Here is a 17,527-nt window from a genome sequence, read left to right on the forward strand (position 1 = left end):
TATACTTGAAAGTTGCTAAGAGTAGATCTTAAAAGTGCTCACACAAAAGTGGTAATTACGTGAGGTGATGAGTGTGTTAATCTTCTTGTGGTAATTATTTCACAACATATACATATATAAAATCATCATATTCTATGCGTTAAACTTACACAAGATTATGTGTAAATCATATCTCAATAAAGCTAGAAAAAAAGGAGAAAAGTAAAAAAACAGTTCAGTATTTTATTTGTGTCCTTTCAATAACAGGGAATATGGATGGCACCAACCTGAAGTGCCTTGACTCGCCTCCTCAAACATGCACAGAGGTGAAAGCCTGACCAGTTTCCACGCTCAGACATCAGCTTGTCAGCCTCTATGACTCCCATGAATGAGCTGAATTAATAGGCTATGTGACAGGATTCAAAATCCCCATCTACTGTTATGTACAGTCCTCTGGCTAATTTCTGGAGGCTTTTCAGTGCTTTAGGATCCTTTCTCCTTGTAAGTCCATGGTGTAAAACTCTTGATTGTTTTCTTAATATTAATATTACAAATGGATTTAGGTATCTATACAGACATTGGGAACTTGAGCTTTTGAATAAAAACCCACCAACCAACCAAAAGACAGCAAGAAAATCCAACAATCTCTGAGAAGGAAAAACCTGAGGGTGACATAGCTGCTCGTGATCTCTTCAATCTTAAAGACCAAGGCCATTTCTCAGATTAAAACTCTGGGAAGAAATGAACATGTTCCACCGGCAAAATGATAGGAAGCATTAACATGATAAAAGTGACGCGTTTTGTAGATTCTGGCTCATAATGTTAAAGCTAATAAGATTAAAACCACTTCTTATTCCATAAGGAATTGGACTTTCTCAGTGCTTTAAATAAATACAAGAATCCATACATTTCTCTTTCTTTGCTGCTAGGGATATTGCCATTGTTATTATTGCCTAACAATCGAATGAAAAGGCAGAAGATGTTTAAAATTTCTTAAAGCAAGTAGCATCCCCATGTGACATTCTATTCTTCCTGAGGTAGTGTGGATGGGACAGGATTCCGTGTGGATGTGACACCAAGAGGAGTGACTGCCTCCCGAGTATGGGATATGTTAGCTGTGCTGGAGAGCAAAAAGTACATTTTCTTTCTTTAATTAATTTAATTATAATATAATATGTGCTTATACAGTAGCATATAAGGTGAAAATGAAAAATCCTCCTCTGAAGAAGGGGTAGCATTATTCCAGATCTTTTTCTAGGCATATAGATATGTGAACGTATATCTACAAAACAGAATGCTACCTATTCAGACTTCTAAACATCAGCACCATCCACACAATGGAATTGCTCTAAAAGAATTTTTTGAGATGATTATCATTTAAACTGTCATGCCAAGTAATAATCAGAGAGTAATTTTTCGTGGTGTGTGGCATATAGTGGGAATACACTGGTTGGTTGCCGTAGAGATTCATTGGGTCAGATGTGGTGAAGTGAGGTTGGGGTCATATGGTGATTCATGAGTTAGGCTGTTTGGAGGTTATTTATCTGTTGCAGCAATAATAACACTTAAGGCACTGAATTGGAATGGTGCAAATATATTCCATATCCCATTCTTTTTTTTTTTTAAGGAAGATTAGCCATGAGCTAACACGTGTGCCCATCTTCCTCTATTTCATATGTGGGGTGCCTGCCACAGCATGGCTTCATAAGCAGTGCGTAGGTCCACGCCCAGGATCTGGTGAACCCGTGCTGCCAAATAGGAGAGTGCCAACTTAACTGCTATGCCCCCAGCTGGCCCCTCCATATCCCATTCTTAATCCATAACCCACATAATAGAAAGTAAAACCAAGGGGATGCATTGGGTTCTTTGTACTTAGATTAGTAGACCTAGATTAGTTAATCTGGTCATATTGCAGACATATTGGCAAAAAATAAGTCTACTGTATTTGTAATCCTGGTGTTGGCTGAAATCTTCCAGGCCCACAAGATCTAGGTCAAAGACTCGAAACCCCTGATTTCATGCTGTGAGAAAGTCTAATGCCCTCCCCAAGATTTCTGTGTATTTTCACAACACGGGGGTAGTATGTTACCAAAGCCAATAGGGCTTCTGTTTCAATACCTGCTGTTTCTGTTCTGCATCTTTGACTCAGATGGACAACTTGATCGCTTCTTGGATTTACACCCACACCGCCACATCCCCTCACACACATACCTTCATACACACACACGTGTTCACACGAAGAAATAGTGACTTTACTCATGATTTGAGGTTTATGGAACAGAGTTCCCACCAGGAGGTACATGGCAAATAATTTAAAATCACTCATTAACTCTGTTCACTCATTATTTCTCTTCTTAAAAGTACTTTCATCCATCTTGAACCACGGAAGTGTCTCCATTGCTTTTCCATTAGATGCTGCCAGCCTCCCACCAATTCTCTCTTCTTTTTCTCCCCTCCCTCCTTCAAATATGTGGAACAAGTTAGACTTCCTCACTTCTTTCTGCAAAATCTGCATCTTCAAACCCATTAAAGTACTGAGTAGAATCATTTAACCGGGTCTACCCTAAAGAGACCTTGTGACAATAAAAAGGAAAGAAAATGTCACACTTATATTTAGATCATTTTGGTATTGTATGTTTTACAAGAGGGGATCATTGTTCGGCAATTTGCTTTTTTTTTTTTATCTTTCATCAGCATGAGAGATTAAAAAATCATAAATAACATTTCATGTCACTTAAATCAACCTTATGGGTAGTATTCCATAGTATGTTATATTTAGGAATTCTTTCTATCAATATATATTTTAGCTTTCCCCCCTGATTTTTTACTATTATAATGATGCAATAAACATTCTTGTACATGATATTTTCACATTTGTATGAGTGGATTACTGTAGGAAAAGTCCTAGAAGTAGAATTACAGGTTAAGAGATAAGCATGTTTAAAATTTTGATAGACTCTCTTAAACTGTTCACAAAATAGCACGTGTATCCATTCCCGTCAACAGGGTGCACGTTCACAGGGGATATTTTTAAAGCCTCTTATAACAATTTTAAATAGTCGCTGGCATATTACATCATCCTTGCAGATGCTAAATGGTTAGGATTAGACCAAGAAGTGATTTCTAAACATTGCCACCTTAAGCCCACTGCAAACCTATATCACAGGAAAAAAAGGTAGGAAATAAAACAGAATAGGGATCAAAATCCTTGACCTAATGAATGAAAAGAGAATCTAGTTGTGGTCAGAGTTTGAGTAGGTTGCTAATCTTAGACATATTGACGTTGAATCTTGGAGGAAACGTGCAGACAGGCACCCTACGCCGTGATTACAGGAGGCCCGCCATGGTGGATAAGGCTTCAGCAAGTAGTGGTGGACTCGCCCTCCTCTTCTCCTTTTTATGGGAATCAGCTTCACGGTACTGAAACTCATACTTGCAGATTTCAGAAAGGAAGACTCTATTGAGGCAGAGTTGTGGGAGTAGCACGAGGGCCCCTCTCCCATCTTTAGGGATGAATATGCTGGGCCTTTGACCATTCTTTCTGACAACCTGTCCAAACTGCTGACACTTAACCACGGGAGCCACAACCTGCTTCCTCCCTGAGGCAGTGTGTTGCACGCATTGGCAAAGCTTCTAGGGTAAAATGTTACCACTGAATACTATTCTGGAAATGGAAACAAGAGATCTGATATCTGGCTCAGACGCAGCCCCTCACTGACGTTTTGTCCTTAGGTCACCTCTCAGTGGTTCACTTTCTTCACCTGTGAAACAGCCTCTGTCACACCTCGTGTATCTTCCGGGCGAAGATCACATGAGATCAGACATATGAACGCAGCTTGTAGCACAAACTGGATTTTAAATGTAAGGCTTTGTTAGTAAAAGAGGTTCTTCTACAGCTCTTTGTAAACACCATGGCAAAACAGACAAACCAACCCGATTGTCAACAAGTCGAAAGAAAAGAAATCTGGACTAGAGAGTGGTGGTGGTTGCACAGTCCTGTGAATATACTGGAAACGACTGATTAAAAAAAAGAAAGAAAAAGAGAGACACCTTTCTAAACTGGAAAGACAGCAAATGTACTTCTTTGGAGTACGTTTTATATGGCAGGCCTTCTTCAGTTTTTTAGATATGGTGCCTCAATTTCATCTTCCCCATAACGTGAGATGTAGAAATTATTACCCAGATTTTTTAGGAAAATGAGAGAGAGTTTCAATACCTTGCCCAAAGTCACAAGGCAATCGATTACCTTGGCCAGGATTTGAATGTAACTTCTTGATTCCTAAACCTGAGCCCTTTCAACTGTCCCATGCTGCTTCTAGACCCAGTCAGAAGCTCAGAGCAAGCACAGGAATCATTGACGACATCAGACCTATGTAGTCAGTCTTCCCTCAAGAGACTCTATGTGGAGGAAGTTGAGAGTTCTCCTTATGTCAACCCTCAAAAGTTAAGTGAAGTGTTCCTAACCTGAGAAGGACAGTCCACTATGTGTCTAGCATTTATACATTCATTGCAACCTTCCTGGGTCTATTTGCATTTTTAGTCCAAATCCCTGTTTTGGGTTAATGAGCCCCACAAGTTCCCCAGCCAAACATTTACTGGCTTCCAGCTTAACATAAGCTTATATCTAATCAGTGTAGACGTTGAAACAAGTTCCATGCTGGCAAATTCCCAAAGCAAAAGGAGGTAAATGAGAACAACATGACTGAGACAAACAAGGGAACCACCATGGGGGAACACTTTAATCAACACTTAGAGAAACATGGCTGCCTCCTGCTGAGATGGAAATACATCTGTCTGGTAGATGTCCTGGTGCCTTTAACCATACCTTCTTCCTCTAGTCCAAAGTCTTTCTGCCTTTCTCACCACTCCCACTGGAGATCATTTTATAAAAAGAAGAGTTGAGAAACCTCAGATCCAGGTTTTTAAGTTAATTTTTGAAAAATAAAGGATAGTAGCAGTCACTGTTAGTGCCTTACCCTTGACCCCTTGGATTCTCACTGTAAACCCCATGACAGTAAGCAAAATCCCTGATTTTGTCAGACTGAGGATCATGACAGACCTGAATGCAAGGCAAGTAGGGAGCACCAGAGAGCTAACCCAATAACTGCTCTCATCCAGAAGCTGATCTCATCCAATGACTGAGTTGGTGGATAACTAACCTGATGGGCAAATAGCCAAAGACTGAGTTGATGTATATCACTAAGTAGCTCACTAAGTATATCACTAAGTAACTCAGAGACATGCTCTACCCGGTCTCTGGGGTTCTCAAGCTCTAGACAACTGGTATGATAAGGTAACCTTTATTGGCATCCTTCTCTTCTCTGACTCACTTCCCCATTCCCCTCCCACTGTTTCCTGGGATTGCCTCCCTGCAGTCTACTTGCATCAGGATCTTTGTCTCAGAGTCTCCTTCAGGAAAAACCCAAACCAGACAAGGGTGACACACACTGTGGATGAAGAAGGGAATGGTAATTAAGAAAATAAGATTAAGCTTTCTCTTTATTCCTCTTGTTGACTTTGGATTTCTTTCATTCCTTCAGAAATTTTCCTCTATCAACTAATCTCCTAAGGTCCCAAGGTTTTGCCGGCCATCTGTAAATTAAGTGGTTCCCCCTCCATGGCCACGACTATAGATAGACATTAGCATTCACTAGGTCTCTCTTTACCTGAAAAGTTAAACATGGCAACACGTAGAATGTTAGAATTGGGCAAGTAGGAAGCTGAGAACTATGGGGGTTCTGTGTCTGCCAATGAGACTCACCCAAGGTAGGAATCATGCTCTTTGGTCCTCAACACCTGGTGCTGTGCAGGGTTAGTTCCTCTGCCTCGTTGGTTCTTGCACAGTCTTTGTCCTCACACCATTCCCTGCATGGGCACCATTTTCACCTTTGGTTTTCCCTCAGGTACCAGTCTGGCTAAATTACTCCCAAACCACCTTACAGTTTTCTACCCCCAATGACCTCATCGTCATCTTCTAACTAAGAGTTGGAATGTTGGGACAAGCCTAAAAGAAAATAACCACTAGACCTTCCTGAAGTGCCATGTTCTAGGAGACCACTCCTTTCTCCCACAAACGACTTTTTTTGGTCACCGAGCTGAATAAATTCTTCCTAGTTTATGTATCTCACTTCTGCTAAATTTCTTTGCCTGTCTCAGAAATAGCTCCTCTGTTTCTTCCCTTTCGAACAAATCCCTGCCAAATGCAGTGCCATGGCCAAGGGCATAGTTAGCTATGAAATCATCCTATCTCTGCCCCAACCCCATTCAGATGGCACTGGGGCGGAGGGAATATAATGCTCAACCCTCTCCCCCTCCTGTCCTCCCTGTGGGGTGCTGCCAGCTTCCTTCACTAATTCACATTTGCAGGAACCCACCCACAAGTAATGCACTGTTCTTGGGAAGATGAATTGGGAGTGGACAGTTTGGATGTTATTTAGGTTCTTCTTTAATTATATAGAAGAACACAAAGCAAAGGACACTTGGGAAGAGTGATAAAAGACATTACTCAAGTGTGTCAATCTGTGCAAAGCCTTGAAGGGCTTCACTGTTTACCTAAACTGCTACGGCCCCCTCCCAGTTATTACAGGGAACGCTCTTTATCAATATTTAAATATGCTATTTCCCTCAAGTGAATCACAACAGCCTCATTTAAAGTTATTTTATTATGATGAACAGACATTTGGACCATTTAAAACTCTACTTGCTGTACAAACAACTCCAATAATGCCTCAGTTTAGCATGTAAATACATATTTAAACAATTTAAAAACACATTGACTACGTAATTTGTATTTGTTACAGCTCAAAAGAAAAGACTTTTTATTTAGTGTGCCAAATAATGTGGATTTGGATGCCTTCTGAGGGGATGCATTATTCATGTGGAAGAGAAACAAAATCAATAAATGAAAATTCAAATAAAAAGAAAACCCATTATGATACTGCACTCAGACAATGATCATCTTGTGCATTATTTACTCAAGGAAAAGACACAGGAAAATGGCCCTTTTGGAACCAGGCTGTGGACTGAATCAGAAACTCCTGCTTAGACTGGTTGAAAATAAACAGAATTGCACGTTTCTACAATTCTCTTCAGTTTCTTTTTGTTTGTGACTGTAAAGGTATTTAAACATTCAACAACAAAATATGTTTGGGAGATTATTATGAATTACTATATTCTATTGTTATTATGTCACTTATTTCATTGCTACAGATGATATGGAATACATTAAGGTCATGAACAAGGTTCTGAGGAAAGTCATCTCTCTGCTGATAGAGAGTACCGGTCAAGTGTGTTTATGTTGTGGGGGAGAACAAAAAGGGGTATTGATTCTGGCACATCTCGAGAAGTTTCCTTAATTTTCACATAGGCATCAATAGTGGTAGGAGGTCAGGCATCCTGGGTCAAATATTGCCCATGACACCACTACTAGTTCTCTAATTTTTATCATTAACTTCTTTAAGTCCTGGCTTGTCACCTGTAAAATGGGGGTTTGGTGGTAGTACTTACCTCATAAGGTTATTGCGGAGATTAAAGGAAACACTTAACCCAGCACCTGGTACAGGGAAGTTACCCAATCAATGTCAGCAACAGGAATATTGAAGTGTAGCACCGCCTTTCATCATAGGCAGCTGAGTGGCAAAGCGTATGGTCTCCCTACATCAGCAACAATGGGTCTGTGCACTTCGGTTTCTTCCTGAAGAATATTATTTCAGACTCTGCTGCCTGTTTCTTATCGAACATGAGAAATACCCTTCATGGAACATTGCCTGAAAATAGTCTACATTTTATCATTAGCTCAAGACAGATCACCAAAAAGCTACAACTGATAAAATTTATAGAACTGACATTATCGAATACATTCTGTTGAATAACATTTCAGGCCATCAGTTTACATTGAAGTGTGAAAAGGAAATCATTCTAGGGAAATCAATATTTGTCATATGATGCCTTGGGATGCTACACACTTTATTACATGGTTTCCTCTCTTTTGAAGATCCTTTAGTACCTAAGATTAGGAAAATACTTTATTTATTAATTCATTCAGAACTTGTATCTTGCTCACAGTTTTCTTGGGCACTGTTCTGGGTGCTAAAAATAAAATAGTAAACAAGAGACAAAAATCCCTGCCCTGAGTAATGGAGTTTACCTTCTAACTCCTTGGCAACTGGTTTATTACTATCTTATGGATACTGCAACCCTTATAACTGACTTGGTTCAACTCTTTGTTTTGGCTTCTAGCAAGTTCAGACCAAATGACACAGGTCCTCATAGCACACAACCTTGTGTGCTAACTTTACTCCAATTTTCTTGCCTATTTCTTTATTATTGTGCTGCAAAATGTGTGTTTCCATAAGCAACCTCCACACCTTTTGCATGAAACAAAGTTAAGAATTTATAAATTCATCAAGGAAATGAATAAACAAATACAACAATGCAAACATAGGTCTGTGTGGATTCAAATAACTGTAAGTTAAATCTACCTACATCTTGAAAGTCCATCTAATTTTACTACCCATTACCCCCCACCTCCCGCCTCAGGGCAATAAAGCACTGTACTTCATTCATTAATTTAGCAGATAATCGTTGACCATCTGCAATATGCCAGACTCCATTCGAAGTACAGGAATTAATAGCTAACAAGACAGATGAAGTCAATGCTCTCTGGGAGCCGGTTTCTGTGTGGAGGCCTCCAAAAGACTTGTCCAATGTTCAAAGACCTTTATGGAAGGGATGTTACAAGTTCATTCCATGGCTGGTTCTTGGGTTAAAAGCCCCTCACTGTTTAGTGCTTATATTTGATGTAAACTCTCAGGTTGCAGGTAAGGGCCAATTTACCTTGTTTTGTCCCGAGAGGAGATTCAAATTTTTAAGGCATGTGTGGAGCACATTGCTATGGACTGAATGTTTGTGTCCCCCACCAAATTCGTGTGTTGAAACCCTAATCCCCAGTGTGATGATACTTGAAGGTGGGGCCTTTTGGAGGTAATTAGGGTTAGATGAGGTCATGAGGGTGAGGTCCTCATGATGGGATTAGTACCCTTATAAAAAGAGGAAGAGACAGGAGATCTCTTTCTCTGTTCAGGCATCAAGTTAGGCCCTGTGAGGACATAAGCAGGAGGAGGGCCCTCACCAAGAACCAACTGTGTTGGTACCCTGATCTCAGACTTCCAGCCTCCAGAACTGTGAGAAATAAGTATCTGCTGTTTAACCACCTCTTCTGTGGTTTGTTACAGCAACCCTAAGAAACTAAGACACATATGATTCAGCAGAGATGAGCTGTACCTGTCTTCACTGATTAAGCCATACAAAATCACCCAAAGAATGGTGTTAATAGTTGTGTTGGCATCTCTTTATTCAATAGCTATTGTGAGTCTACTAAGTTCCAGACACTGCCAGGAGCTGGGATGTAGTGATGACTAATAAACATGATCTTCAGCCTCACAGTTTAATCAGACATACAGACAGATAGGTAATTAGGAAATAGTTCCCTAAGTCCAGAGGAAGAAAGGGGCAGAGTATTATGGGTATGCATAAGAAGCACATGACGTGGGGTGTCAGCCAAGATCTTCCAAAGGCAGCAACATCTAAACTGAAATCTTAAAGATCAGTAAGAGTAATCCAGGTAGAGTGCGTGTATGAGTGTGAAGAAAGAGGGAATGCATTCAAGAAATAGGGAAGAATTAATGGAAAGGGAGACTTGGAGGTTAAGGAGGCAAAGCTCCTTAGGAACATCAAAAGCAGTAAAACATGTTTGGGGAATGAGGAGCGGGGACATCTTGGGACCGAACTCTCAGGAGCAGCAATGGCTAACACATGGGGGCGGGGGGCAGTCAATGCCATCACCCGTCAGTGGCCCAGAGGCAGGAGAAAACCCAGGAGGCTTCATTTTCATGGAGGTTTAGGCAAGAGGCTGTTCCAAAAGGGGAGAGTGGTGGCCTGGGTCAAGAGCTCAAAGTAAGGAGGGAGAAGTGCCCAGGGATTAAGCAAAAATAGAAAGGAAGTAGCTGACCAACATGTGGACAGCAGTTTGAATGACCTTGTGAAAAGAGATGTCATCGCTCCTGCTCCCACTACCTTGCTGACCCTGATGAGAGGGAATCTGACCAGGTGTCAGGCCTTCTCCGGATGAGAACTTCTGCGTTCAGAACTGAAGAAGGTATGTAGTATGTATGCATATAAGTACACACACACAGACACACACGCAAACTTACGTATGTGCAGGGTAGACCAAAAAATATTAACAATGATTTGCTCTGCATGGCAGGTTTATCTGGGTGGTGAGATAATATGCAATTTTTGTTTACATCTTTATCTTTTTCTCTATTTTATATGTTTCCTACATTGACCATCTACTATTTTTATAATTTAAAAAATGACAATTTTTGAAATTGATTTATGCAGGGGATGCATGGCAGGTAAGTCTGCAAAGCTGGGTTACTTTATCGATGAACTAAAACCAAAGTGCAGCTTTATTTTCATGTCAGCTTATCCAAACGCCTTTTTCTGTCTTTCTTTTCTTCCCTTCCTAACCAGTGATGTTTCACAGGCTTAGATACTAGGGAGGGTTTTGTCTGAATAAGACAAACCAGTTTTATGAGGCTGAAAGAGGTCTTCAATTTCGGGTAATTATTACATTGAAAATTTGCCTTGGATTCAGATGAGCTTTGATCACATACAAATGCTGCCTTTTCATTGCCTTTCTTCCCTTTATTCAGAGCAGCAATTTTAAAAAATAAATTAAGGTAACCTTTGCCTTGCAGAGTTTCAGCCAAAATTGCTAAAAGGGCAGAAAACTCAAAATGATCAGTTTGCATTATGGTTACCCTTTTTCAATTAGAATATTTAGAGAAAGTAAGTGTCTGGCAGAGAGATGCACTTTTCAGAGCTCATGGAAAGAAATCGCCTGTTAAAATGTAAGACTTTTGGGGAATAAAGTGGTCTTGCACTCAGATTGCAGAAGACGAGTGGTTAGGACACTGCTGACGTCAGCAGCCTCAGTGCTTGATGCCCAGCACCTCCCCCGCCCTCTCCGCCTCCCCGAGGTCCTTAGCAAACCCTCAGAGGGATGACAACTGGGTGATTCCAACTGCAAAAGAGGAAATCAAAGAACTTAAGTCCCTTGCTGGAACCCATCAGACATGTGATTAAAAAGGAAACCAGAATTCTTCCTTCCTTCCTTCCTTCCTTCTCCACCCCACACACCTCCCACGGCTAACTCAGCAGCCAGCACCATGGCTTTCCAAGCTAACCATTAGTTCCTGCAAACCTTCCGCCAAGCAAGTACTCTTAGACTGGATTAAGAAATATATTCAGCTTTTTGATTCACTTATCTTCTGTCTCTTTCAACCACAGAATAAATGATTTTATGAAGAGTTTTTAAACACCACAAAGAAAATCAGGATACGTATTTATATATGACCAGTGATCACATTTGTATAAACTGACGGATGCCCCATGGTTGCCTCTGACCGGGGTTGTGTCAGTGGAACACTGTTGAGAAGCCAAAAATAATTAAAAGCAATTGTGGTCTTTAAACGTGTTTCATAAAGAATGTTCAGGAATGTATGTACAGATGCTGTGTGTGTCACCTAGATTGCCCCCTCCTGGCCGGAAAGACTCATTCTTCCAGCATCCAGGAATGTTACCCTTGGCTATAGGGACTGCCCCGCCCAAGGTTATGCCCCAGTTCCTTGAGATATTCTTCCAATGGCTGGTCCATGCTGCCATACAAACATCTAACTGCCTTGTCTCAGTTTGGGACAATTCTGAAGGGACGCTCCAGTTCCAGAGATCCCCTGGGGATCACCTGAGGTCTTTGTGGAGACTGCATCATAGTTCAACTTTTCCCTCTTCCTAATCCTGTTTCCCATACTCCCTCACAGGTGCGCTTCCAAGTTCACCCCCAATAAAATTCCTGCAGGCAAATCTCCATTGAAGAATCTGTTTCTTAAAGGATTCAACTTGCTATAGTATGGTAGATTATACTACTATTTGCAAACATAAGGCTTTCCCTCTCTGTGGGAGTACCATACCTCACACTCATTGATGTCAGGCTGGGCTATGTCAATTACTTCGGCACAGAAATGTGAGAAGTGATACATACCACTTACGAGCAGAAGCTTTAAGAGCCAACAAGTGGTTCTACCATCTTTATTTTCCTTCTGCATTTCGTGACTGGAGCATATAGGACCGGTCCTTCATACTGGATCCAGCATTGAAGCGTATATAGAGCTGAGTCAGAGGTGGCCCGCAACTGACATGTAACACGAATGAAAATTAATGCTGCTATAAGTCACTGAGATTTGGGATTCTTTCACATTGCAGCATAGCAGTCTAAGTGGGGTGATGTGAAGGGATCCAAATTATAACCTGAAAGGATACTGTTAAAAATTCCCTTTCTCCATTCTTTTCAGTCTCAATAGCTCTATGACTTAGCACCTCTCCTTGAAACTTCTCTTTCCAGAGCTGAATTTCAACCACCTACTAAAATGTAACTTCATCTCTCTTGATCCCTCTGAGAAAAACAAGGTTAAGAAAATGAGGAAGAAAACTCTGAACCTCCTTAGATGTTAGGGCGAAAGGGTGAGTGGAGGGGCAAAGGGAGAGGCCTAGCACCACGAGATGGAATTCCCTCAGCAGACTGTGGTAGAAGGGAGCAAGGGGTGGAAAAGAGTGCAAACCCTTCAAATTGAATATCTTTCCATTCATCCTTCTTACATCTGCAAGACGGTGGGGGGAGACTATCCCAAGAAAGATGACCAGCATGACCACGACCCAAAGGTTAGCAATATTTGAGTGGAGGAATTATGGGAAGATTATTTCTTCCATTTGATTTTCTATAACTGCAAAAGTATTTTTAATGAATACGTATCCTTCCATGACTCGAAGAAATCAAATACTTTTAAAAGAAAAATGTACCCCTGAGCCAGGCAACTGCTGCTAACCATCCCAACCCATCTCCCTGTGCCGCCGAATGGGGGTCTGGAGGGAGGCTCAGATGACGGGGGCAGAGCTGGAGGGAGAGGTTCTTAATCCAGGAATCAAAGGATATATCCAGCCAGGAAGAGGGATCAGAGTGTAAAGTGCCAGGCAGTGTGGAAGAGCACGATGTGCCAGGACAACAACAACCATTCTGGGGCAGACAATGTGGGCAAGAGGAGGGATGCTAGAAGCCAAGATGAGAGAAAGTCCATGACATGAAGAAGTCACAGTGGCAGGCGGAGGCCTCTCACGAGTCTACAGCCAGTCCATTGCCTTGTGGCATTCTCAAGGCACTGACAACTTTCTGTATGTGAAAGGCACAAAATCCTGGTGGGATAATCTAGAAGTTTCTCCTTACCTTTGGAAATTGCTCCTTGAGTTTTTTTCTGTTCTCCTGACACTGGCCAGAAGTTTAATAATTAATCTGAAGACCCAATTTTTTTTTTAATCCAAAGATGATAGTGAGATGTGGCTTCTACTTGCCCTACGAAATTTACATCCATTTTTTTTTTCCATGAAGGATACACAAAACATCAAAATAATGATGATGAAGAGATAAATTAATGATGATTTTGTTTCTGAATCCATGTTCTAGGAATTGTTCATCCCACTGAATAGTGTCTCAGAGTCTCATGCATTGCTATGGCACTTCACAGTTTACAAGGCTTTTCCAAATTCATTGTTGATGGCCCAGTCCAGTTGATTCTGACTCCTAGTGACCCCGTGTACAGCACAACGGAACCCTGCCTGGTCTTTTTGTGCCATCCTCTCACCTTCCAGCGCTATATCAGACAATGCTCCACTGCTATTCATAGAGTTTTCACAGCCCATTTTTTTTGGAAATGGGTGGCCAGGTCCTTCTTCTTAGTCTGTCTTAGTCTGGAAGCTCCACTGAAACCTGTCCACCATGGGGGACCCTGCTGGTATTTGAAATCCCGGTGGCTTAGCTTTCAGCATCACAGCAACATGCAGCTGCCACACTATGACAACCAACAGATGGGTAGTGTGGTTCCCTGACCAGAAAACAAACCCTGGCCGTGGAGGCGAGTGCACCGAATCTTAATCACTAGAACACCTTCAAGTTCATGACCACAGTAAAATTATTCCTGTCAACAATGTTGAGAGAGAGGCCTTGCTCGGTCCATTTTATGGGTAAAGGGACTGAAGGCTGCGACATGAAAGGAGGTATGTCCTCTCTGGAAATGCTTTGAACCTGGTTAGTTCTGAGTTTAAATCGTGACCCTGGTACTTAAGCTGGATAAACTAGTTAATCTCTTTGAACCTCATATTCCTAATGTTTGACAAGGGATGATGCATATGCCTCACAGGGCGACGTAAACATTTCAGCGAGGTTTCAGCCCGTTGCAGCCATGGAGGGATTGTTCTTACTGTTCAAGGGGCAGAGCCCAGGGCTGAACGAATTTGGTTCTTCTTACAAAAGCAGAGCTCTCTCTCCTTCGTTACAACACAGATGCGTCCACAAGGATGGGGTGGAGGGCCATTCGGGACCTCATTTGTTAAGTCTCTTAGAAATTTGGCCTGGCTCCTATTCTCAAGGTTTGTATTTTTCTTCCATATTTCAGGAGATATTGTCATTATTTCAATATAAATTGTCACACCACATTATCTGAGTGGTAGGGTTATAGATTTTGTTTTCTAGTTTTTGGATTACCGGGAATAAACATTGATAATTGCGGCAGAGACATTTTTTTGCTTGATAGACAGGATTTCACAGATTTTTAGAAAGGAAAAAGCCTTTTTCTATGTAACTCTATCATTAGCTATTTTAAAAGGGGAAAATCCTTGAATGTATTCCATTGTTAAATTCTCCCACAATAGCATAACCTTAATGCTTAAATCATTTATTTCAAGGCTGTATTAGATTATGAAATAACCACCCTGGGGGGGGGGGAGATGTCATAACTCCTCTATCTTCATCTCAGTGTGCAACACTGAGAACACTTTGTGCTCCTACTCAACTCAAAGTAGGTATCTGTAAGTGTTTCTTGAATGAATATTGAACCTTGAATGAAAATAAGGCTCAAAGGACCCTTCGGAGGACCAGGATGTGCTTTAGCGTGTGTGGCACAAATTTAAAAATATGAAAGACTTTCTTTAATCTCCATGTGGGGCTGTTTTCCTTCCTGTTCCCTCGTTACTCTTCCCCTGTAGGTAAAAGTTGTTTCACAATATGGGGAAGGTCTTTTGAGGCAAAAGGATTATTATTTATTTTTCATTAATTAAAGTGGCAGAATCAGAGGGGACTGGCTTTTCCTTTGAAGTAGATCAGTTCTTTTAAGTTAGATCAGATTTCACATCAATTCAAGCCGCCATCACTGAGTGTACTTGTGGAAATACACCTCTTCTTTAAAATTGTTGAAGGGTTCGGCTAATGAGAGAATTTCTTAGGGGAGGAGATTTTCTGGTTTGCCTTTTATTTTAAGAGTTCCTGGTGGGATGTTGGAGTGCAATTCACCTTTGCAGTCCTCCACTCATTAGGCAAAGATATTTCTCCATGTTTAAATTCATCCAAAAAACAAAACAATAAGAATAACAACAATCCCTTCCCTCGTGGAAGGAGTTTGTATTTAAGATAATAAATAGCACTCTCATATTTGACTCAACATTATCAAAGTTCATATGAGGAAACGTTGAACGTTCTTGGGTTAACTGTCAATTTCTTGTTTTCATTTTTGGCTCTTTTATCATACGACATGTCAAAGACAAACATTACATTTTAATTTTCCGCTGGCATTATGGAGGCATGAAAGGGTCTTTTAATTGCCGCTGTGTGCAGAGGTCCTTCTGAGCCTGGACTGGCTTCCTCAGAGCTCTTTCCTATTTGGCAGGCTAGGGGATCAGGCTCTTTTCACATTAAGAATGTTACTAAAATGGAATGCTATAAAACTGGCAAAGCAGCCATTCCTAAAGCCTAGTTCCATGGTTCTGACTCCTGTTACGGTTATCAAGTTTTCTGCTTCTGCTTTTATTTCTGAAAGAGACACTCAACACATCCATTCCTTCCTACTCAATGATTTTACCTTAGCAAAAGCTATATGGACCCAAAGACTACCTGGGTCCTTTCCTCTGGCTATAAACCCTTATTGTAGAAGAAGAGGCTATTTCGTGGCTTCTCCTGAGTGTACCTCTGAGGTCCTTCAGACTGGCCATTCCCAGTTGCCCTGTTGCTACCCTGCCCAAGGAGTGACCCTCTGTGGGCCTTTCCCAGCCCCTGCACTCACTAACTCACGGAACCCTCTTTAAAGTCATTGCAACAACAGTACTGCTGTGCTTTATTTTCTCTTTTTAAACCTGCCTGTGGCTTTTAAATTTTTGAAAAGCCATTTGTCTGATTCCAAACACCTTCTTCTTAAATCTCCAGTGAGAAAAACGTGAAAAATCGTCAGATTGCGTTGATGTAGTACCTTTTAGTGCTGTTTGTGATACCTGCAAAATGATCTGCTACTGGTTTTCTTTCTCTTCACAGCAGTCCTGTTGACATCCATCTTCCACCTTCCCATGCAATAAAACACTGGAGAGAAAGCTGTGGTCCAAGGAAGGTTGTTATTGCAAGTTGACTGTATCCACAGCTCATGGGAAACAAATCACAGGGCAAACGATGCCATGCTTGTGGTTCTGGGAGCTCCCAGAGGCGGCCTGCTGAGGTTGAGGTGAAGGGAAAGTCAAACTCATCTCATACATCCCAAACGTATCTACAGGGATTCCAGGACCAGCAGCGATATCAGTGTTTCTGCCAACATCACAGCAGCAATAGATCGAGAAGAGAAATGAACTCTGTGTGTCTGTGAGACAGAGAACTAGAGACCAATTTTAATTGCTGGACTATTTGGACTGGTCCAATGCCTAATTTCCTAAATTCTTCACTAAAGACTGCTTGTCTTTTGAGGGTAAAGCAAACCATTCCAAGCATCGGCTGGGAGCTGAGATGAAGCTGTACATTCTCTCAGGTTTCCAGGTGCAGTATAATTATGAATAAAAAGGTCTGATTGAACTAAGGTGACCCTAGTTATCTTTATTAAAAACACAGATGGGGAGGCAACAGAAGCTAGTGTAGAAGAAAAGCCTGTCATTAGACAGAACTATGTTTAAAGATAAACTAAGAGCTTGGAAAATTCCATTATGGGTATATTTCCCTGTATTTAATTTTTTCACAGATTGAGTATCTTAAATCTCTTCTGCTCTAATCCACAAATTATTATGGTGTGGTTAAGGCTCGAGGACCAACTAGAGTCTATGTTCTACATCCTCCACTTTCTAATTGTGGAATATTGGACAAGTTATTTAAACTTTCTAAGCCTCACTCTCTTCATCTGTATAATGGGAATAATAAAAGCTATCTGGTAGGGCTGTTGTGAGACTTTAGAAAGACAATGCATCTAAAGTGTTTAGCTCAGGGCTTGGTGAGAAACAAGCTCTTAAGGAGCACTCTTTACTGTTGCTATACTGAATTTGGGTGATTTTTGTTGACTTCAGCAGAAGTGAACACATATGAACTTCTTCACCTTCAGTATCTGTTAGCTCCCCATCTCTTTTCTTTTCACCATCT

The 17,527-nt window shown here is 41.1% G+C and overlaps 2 protein-coding genes across 10 annotated transcripts in view; one reads left to right on the top strand and one right to left on the bottom strand.

The window, feature by feature from the left end:
• The window catches only part of LOC139078620 (uncharacterized), a 166,377-nt gene extending 149,405 nt beyond the window's left edge, over positions 1–16,972 (top strand). The window contains exon 5 of the mRNA XM_070590243.1: positions 16,448–16,972. The gene's annotated coding sequence lies outside the window, so the exon portion shown is untranslated. The remainder of the gene's footprint in view (positions 1–16,447) is intronic.
• The window catches only part of NFIB (nuclear factor I B), a 417,340-nt gene that overhangs the window by 367,441 nt on the left and 32,372 nt on the right, over positions 1–17,527 (bottom strand). The window lies entirely within an intron of this gene.

The sequence above is a fragment of the Equus przewalskii genome, chromosome 22 (genome assembly GCF_037783145.1).
Source record: "Equus przewalskii isolate Varuska chromosome 22, EquPr2, whole genome shotgun sequence".
Lineage (NCBI taxonomy): Eukaryota > Metazoa > Chordata > Mammalia > Perissodactyla > Equidae > Equus > Equus przewalskii.